Source organism: Cupressus sempervirens, chromosome 11 (genome assembly GCF_028749045.1).
Source record: "Cupressus sempervirens isolate cs-2001-9-10 chromosome 11, ASM2874904v1, whole genome shotgun sequence".
NCBI classification, from domain to species: Eukaryota; Viridiplantae; Streptophyta; class Pinopsida; order Cupressales; family Cupressaceae; genus Cupressus; species Cupressus sempervirens.
Window position 1 is genome coordinate 836,107,295 of NC_143128.1, and position 7,850 is coordinate 836,115,144.

A 7,850-nucleotide genomic window follows, 5' to 3' on the forward strand; every position below is an offset into this window, starting at 1 on the left:
AAACCTGAAAATGTTGAATCTGCTTTCAAGGCCAAGTTATCACTGAAAGATGCTGAATAGGTGAAATCAAAGAAAGGAAGAAAAATGAAGTATGTATCCAGTGATAGCAGTATTGATGAGGAAGATGTGGAACAACTGGAAGCATTTCTCGCTAGAAGATTCCACAGGGGCAAAGAAAAATTCAAAGGTAAGATGCCTATCATTTGTTTCAATTGCAATGAAGTAGGTCATTTTGCTGCAAGGTGTCCACAGAAAAAGGATTCCAAGGAAGGCAAAAAATACAAGTACAAAAGAGATGATGACAAGAAAGATTACAAAGAAAAAGGTAAGAAGTGTTATATTGTTGAAGAAAATTTTGATGACAATGATGATGAAGTTGTTTATGTAGCCATGAAGGACCAATCTGATGAAGAAGACCCCACAACACTGGTAACATGTATAAACAAGAATGACAGATGGATCATAGACAGTGGATGCTCACATCACATGATAGGAGACAAAAGTAAGTTTGTTAACTTTACTCAGTATGATGGAAATAGTGTTAGATTTGGTAATGATGCTCCATGTCAAATCAAAGGAAAAGGTTCCATTAAGCTCACAGCACAAATTTCATGTGACAATGCATACTATGTTGAAGGATTAAACTACAATTTACTGATTGTCTCACAGTTAGGCAATATAGGTTGCAAAGTGGAATTTGGAAACAAAACTGCAAAAATCTATGATATTGATGGTAAACTGATAGGAAAAGGAGATCAAACAAAGAGTAATTTGTTTTACCTTGATATGGATAATGTTTCTTGCCTATTTGCAAAATTTGATGATGAATGGTTATGGCATAGAAGATTATGTCATGTCAACTTTGACAATCTAGTCAACATCAGTCAAATGAAGAAAGTCAAAGGTTTACCAAAATTGAAGAAGCCTGATAATATCATGTGCAAACAATGTCAACTAGGAAAGATGACAAAGTCAAGTTTCAAAAGCAAAAACTATACATCTAAAGAGATACTTGAGTTAGTTCACACTGACTTATGTGATCCAAAGGAAATACAAAGCTATAGAGGAGATAAATACATAATGCTATTTGTTGATGACTATTCTAGGATGATGAATGTTATGTTCTTAAAACAAAAATTTGATGCTTTTCAAATGTTTAAGTGGTATGTGGCTAGAGTTGAAAAGGAAACTGGAAAAAGCTTGAAATTCCTAAGATCAGATAGAGGTGGTGAATTTACATAAAATGAATTCGAGATATTCTGTAATGATAAAGGAATCAAAAGGTAAACATCAGCCCCTAGAACTCCACCACAAAATGAAATTTCTGAGAGAAGAAACAGATATGTGATTGATTGTGCCAAAACATTAATGATGGAAAAGACTGTTGCTCTAAAATATTGGAGAGAAGCGGTAAGTGTAGTTGTTCATACACTGAACCGAGTACAAGTCAAGAAAGGTACAAATACAACACCTTTTGAATAATGGTATGGTTACTCACCCAATGTAAAACATTTCAAAGTGTTTGGTTGTAAATGCTTTATCCTTAAAGATGCTAGAAATGGAAAATTTGATGCAAAAAGTGATGAAGGTATATTTATTGGTTACTCCACTAGAAGTAAGGCATATAAGTGTTTGAATATTAACACTAACAAAATTGTGGAAAGTGCAAATGTAAATTTTGATGAGCACACAGAAGTCCAAGTTGAAGTACCAAAGAAAATGGAAGAGTACAAAACCTTTGTGTATTCTTATGAAGGAATAATTGTTAATGAGGATGATGTCAATCAAATTGAAACTCAACAAAAAACTTCAGTCTCAGCCGAGTCTCAACCAGTGAATGCCGAGTTGCATTCAGAAGCCGAGTTGCAGAATGAAAGAAATGGACAATCTGACTCTGAAGACAGTACACATAATGAAGAACAACCTAACAACGAAGTGCATAGTGATCCTGAATCTGAAAGATCAAACATGGAAACAAGGACAGAACCAAGGTTATCCAAATATGTAAAAAGACATCACCCTATTGAACAGATAATTGGTGACAAAGATGCAAGACCAATGACAAGGAACAGACTAAGACAAGAATCATGTCTGATCAGCAAAACTGAACCCAAGACAGTATATGGTACATTACAAGATGATGACTGGTATAAAGCTATGGAAGAAGAAATTGATCAAATAAGAAAAAATAAAACCTAGAGTTTGGTTCCCAGACCAACTGACAAGAATGTGATTGGCACCAAATGGGTATTCAAAAACAAACTAGATGAGAATGGTGAGATTACCAGAAACAAAGCTAGACTAGTATGCAAGGGTTATGCTCAAGAAGAAGGAATAGACTATGGGGAAACATTTTCTCCTGTTGCTAGAATGGAAGGAGTAAGAACTTTACTTGCATATGCTGCCTACAAATATTTTAAAGTCTATCAGATGGATGTAAAATCTGACTTCTCAAATGGTATACTAGAAGAAGAAGTCTACATTGAACAACCAGAAGGATTCATTGATGACAACAACAGAGATATGGTGTATAAGCTACATAAAGCACTCTATGGTTTGAAACAAGCACCAAGAGCATGGTATGAGAGACTTCACAGGTATCTAGTGCAAATTGGATTTGAAAGAATTGATGACAACAACAACATGTACATCAAAGCAGAAGAAGGTAAAGACATTATTGTATTTGAAATCTTTTTGGATGACATAGTGTTTGGTGGTAAGGAAGTACTTTGCAAAGGCTTTGCTGACAAAATGAAACATGAATTTGAGATGTCTATGTTTGGAGAAATCAAATTTTTTATTGGGTTGCAAGTACATCAACTCAAACATGGAATATTTGTTACACAATCAAAATACATCAAAGAAATTCTTAAAACATTTGGATTGGAGGAATCCAAACCAGTCAGCACACCAATGGCAATGGGAAATAAGCTGTCCAAAAATGATGAGTCAGCTGAAGTCAATCAAACAATGAACAGATCCATGATTGGAAAACTACAATATGTTGTACATAGTAGACTAGACATAGCATTAGCAGTTGGAATAGTGGCTAGGTTCTCTGCTAATCCTAAAGAAAATCATCTCATAGTAGTGAAAAGAATAATAAGATATCTTAAAGGAACTGATGACTTTGGTCTATACTACAAAAAGAATGAAAAATTTGAGCTCAGTGCATATACAGATGCAGACTGGGGAGGTAACATTGATAATAGAAAAAGCACAAGTGGAGGTGCATTATTTCTAGGTAAAAGGTTAGTCACCTGGGCTAGCAAGAAACAAACATGTACATCCCAGTCCACTGCAGAGTCAGAATATGTGGCAGCTGCAGTCAATTGCACAAACGTTGTATGGTTCACACATCTATTGGAAGGAATGAAAGAAGAGGTAACAAAACCTGTGATATTGTATTGTGATAATACAAGTGCTATAAACATATCCAAAAATCCAGTGATGCATGCAAAAACCAAGCATATTGCAATCAAGTATCATTATGTCAGAGAATTGGTAGAAGACAAACAAGTAAAGTTGGAATACATTCATACAAAGGAACAAATTGCAGATATCTTCACCAAACCATTGCCCAAGGATGCCTATGAATATCTTAGAGGCAAGTTGGGGGTAATACCCCTAACTCAAGTAGTTTAAGGCAACAAGGAAGCTGCCCTGCATCAATAGGAATACATCATTGAACTATTAACAGATTGATGCAAGGATGACAATAGGAGCAGAAACTCCAAATCAGTCACAAGTATGGTGACAGAGGGAGAAAATCAAAAAGAAGCCAAAGCTTATATTTTGCATGATAAAGATGCTACATCTTTGGCATTTTATGTCAAAGAGGGAGAAATACACTAAAATCTGATCAATACAAAGAAAGAGGGAGATATATGAGATCAGTACAACAAGATAACGTATACAATCTTGGTGGTAACTAAGTTGATTAATTGATCAGTTTGGTTTGCCATCAATGCCAAAGAGGGAGATTGTTGGAGATGATTGAAATGATCATAAGAAAAGTTGTTGGAATAATATATGGAACTGGTAAAGAATGTCCTCAATCATTGTTTTGTCATTGATGTCAAACTTGCTACTTGTAGGAATGCCAATTGCTTTAGTGATCCAAATACTATCAATTAGTTGATTGTCAAGAAGGAGACAATCAATAAGATGTAACAAGAACACCTAGAGAAAGGTTGAAGTTATGATGTTGTAATGAAGTACAAGGATCAGCTAAGCCATTGATGAAAAATTGTATTTGATGACATACTATAAGATACAAAGAATGGGCACACTAGAAAATATCAAAGATTTAAGGCTTTAGCTAAGTCTTTTGTAAAGCTCAACTAAGTTCATTAGAAAGAAGGAGTCGAGCAAGCTAGTAAGAGCCGAGCAAATTCTTAGTTAATGTCGAGTAAACTTCAGATGTCGAGCAAGATCAAATGTCGAATAAACTTTAGATGCCGAGCAAGTTCAGATGTCGAGTGACACAGAGTTAACCAAATGCCGAGCAGAATCAAGTGCCAAGCAGAATCAAGGGCCAAGCAGAATCAAGTGCCGAGCAGAATCAAGTGCCGAGCAGAACCAAGTGCCGAGCAGGTATAGGTGCCGAGTAACACAGAGGTGCCAAGCACCAGTAACTCAATAATGTCGAGTTGCTGCATTATTTTGGAAATCAAAGATTCGCCAGATTTAAGCTTACAAGGTTGTTATCTAGAAATATGTGAATTAAAAGGAATATAAGAATGATGAGCTAGTGGCACAGAACACCATGCAGAACATTTTTAAGGATATAATTAGCGAAGTTTCTAGAAGAGAACAAGATATGGGGTAGATACATTGTATCCTACCTAATCCATTTTAAAACCCTAAAATTGGAGAGGGAGAATTGAGTGGCAAAGGCAAATCAGTTTTCTATTTAAGAAGAAGGTGCTAAGGAGAAGAAAGCATAGGAACTTTGTTTGGATAGATGACCACAAGGATGATTGCATTGGTAGAATGAGTAAGAAGACTCAAGGAGACAAAGCTTGAAAGTAAGACAAGCAGACAAAGCTGAAGTGATTGAAGCCAAGCATAAGGATTGAACTGAGAGTGTGATATGAAATCTGCAAAGTATGTTGTAAGTTATATCAGTTTAAAAGACCATTATCGTTACTTTCTAGCAATTGTAACTGTAAGTTTAAATCCTATGGACTTAGGTTGGTTTAATATCCATAAGATAAATCCTTTAACAGGGTGACATTCCAAGAGAATGTTCTAAAGACCTTTAACCAGGCTCATTCCTAACAGTTTGGTGAAATCCTCTAACAAGGTCACATTTAACAGTGTGTTGTAAGCCTTTAACAGGGCAGGCCTTTAACAGGGCATCACTTCAAAAGAGTGAGAATCAAGTAGCATGTTACTGGTGGTTTTTCCCAAATTGGGTTTCCACGTAAATCATTGTGTCATGTGTTGATCTTTGCATGTTGATTTACTATAACTTGCTTATATGATTGATTTAAGTTTGGATGGATGAAAAGTGTATGGATTTGTTAAAGGTAGTAAAAAGGTATTAATAGGGCATTTGGACCTTGAATAACTGATTCACCAAAGAATTCTAACAGTTTAGCAATAAAGTAAGAATATACATGTTTACATAAATTGTTAGGCCAATATAACTATTTAAATGAAAAAGTAGTTAAATGTCAAATCTCTTTGTGCATATAAAATGTCATGCAATATTATTGTGTTATTATTTTAAATAATCTTAACTCATAAATGACTTAATTAATAACATAAATGTATATTGTTAGATTAAATATTAATATCAATTTCATTTCTAGAGTATTAATTTGACTTTTAAATAAGTCCAATATTAATATTTAATTTTCCTTTAATTCATAATGCAACTACATATACCTCAAACTTGAAATTATAATTATATTTAAATTATTTTTAATCTTACTCATAGTATCAATTAACTATAACTAGATAACAATATAGTGAGCTCCACTTTAACTTCCCGTAAAATATAATTAGATCATAATTATATGTAACCATTAGCTTAACTAACCTTGCATAAATAGAAACATTGCTTTTATTTATATATTTTAACCTACTTATAATTTTTTTTTTAAAATTAAAAATAATAATAAATTTTCTAAATTAATAAAAAAAATTAATCCATTTTTTTTTAGAATAATAATAATAAGCATGTAATTATTATTTTCATATGCCTATAATCTCTTAAAACATGCAAACATTAAATGCTTAGTTTTCTTATCTTTAATATATTTGTTTCCACATTAATGTATATATTTACATACAACATAATTTTCTCAACCATTTTTCAATTTTTCTAATAAATTTTGAAATAAAATTTATCTTAAATATAAGATTTTTTTAAATCTTTATTTAGAAAATTCATGATAATTATTTAGCTCTATGATTTATTTTTTGTTGAAACCTTAGTTGATTTAATTTATTGTTTTCCTCGAATATCCTATAGCTAAATTTTCTAATATAAATATAAAGTTTTAAAATAATACAATCATAATAGTTTTCTAGATTTTCTACAATTTTTCTCTTTCAAGTTTTCCTAGTCAATAAATTTTCTTTCCCAAAATCCACAATATAATTCTTCATCCAAAATCATTACAATAAATCAATAATCAATTTGCAATCACCTGAGAATACACGAAGTAGACATATCTTTCAAATGAATTTTTACAATGAATTTTCAAACCCAACCTCCAAAAACCACGTGAAATCTAAAACAATCTATGAATAGTTGCAATTCTAAGCCTTCTAAAACTTTCAACAACTATTTGCTCTCTCAAAACCTGTGTGTGAAAATGAACTACAAACCCTCTAATAAAGAACCATAACCTTAACGAGGGTTTTTGTTCCCTAATTTTTTAAAAGTTGTTTAGTTTATTAAAATCAAAATTTTGATTGTTTAATTCTTTCATGTATACTTAAAGCCCTTTTTTATTTAAGATATTTTTTTATTTTTCTTTTCGTCACTTTATTAATTAGTACAAGCACTATTTAAAGTGTAATTTATTATTTAAATTAATAATAATAATTAAAGCTCATTATTTAAATACAACTCTAATGTACTCATTATTGATTAAATAATTACAATAAATTAATATTAAATCTTTTAGTGTTTTAAATTTCTTTGTCCAATTTCTAAAATTAGATTTTTAAATTAATTCCTTTAATTTGAAGCACACATTGATTTATTTTCTAATTCGTTAAATATTTTTATTTTTTAAATTAAATAATATACAATAATCTAAATATCATAAGATTAGTCAAAGCATCATGATTAAACCATTTACAAGGTGAATCACAAGCAATATCACATAGAAACAACATGAGGAAAACTAACTAAAAGCCACAATCAAACTACACATTCAAAGAAAACTCATGGATTTCAAAGGGTAGATAGTCAAAACAAGACCTACTTCTTAGGACAAGTAAATAAGTTGTGGCTAGAAGTGGACCTAAACATTATCTCCCCATTCTTACCATTGGGTCATTGTGATAGCGCACACTCATCCTGGAAATTTAGGGAAGTTGATGCTCGGCACTTACAAACTTGTATAAAAGACAAGCATGTAAATGTGCATATATATATATATATATATATATATATATATATATATATATATATATATATATATATATATATATATATATATATATATATATATATATATATATATATATATATATATATATATATATATATAAGCTAAACATGCAATGATGGGGAGTGTTGCATTGTGTAGATCTTGACTAGTAGGTGACAATGACTCCCTCCCTCAATCACATCAAGCATGTCAGATAGAAACATAAAACAAACA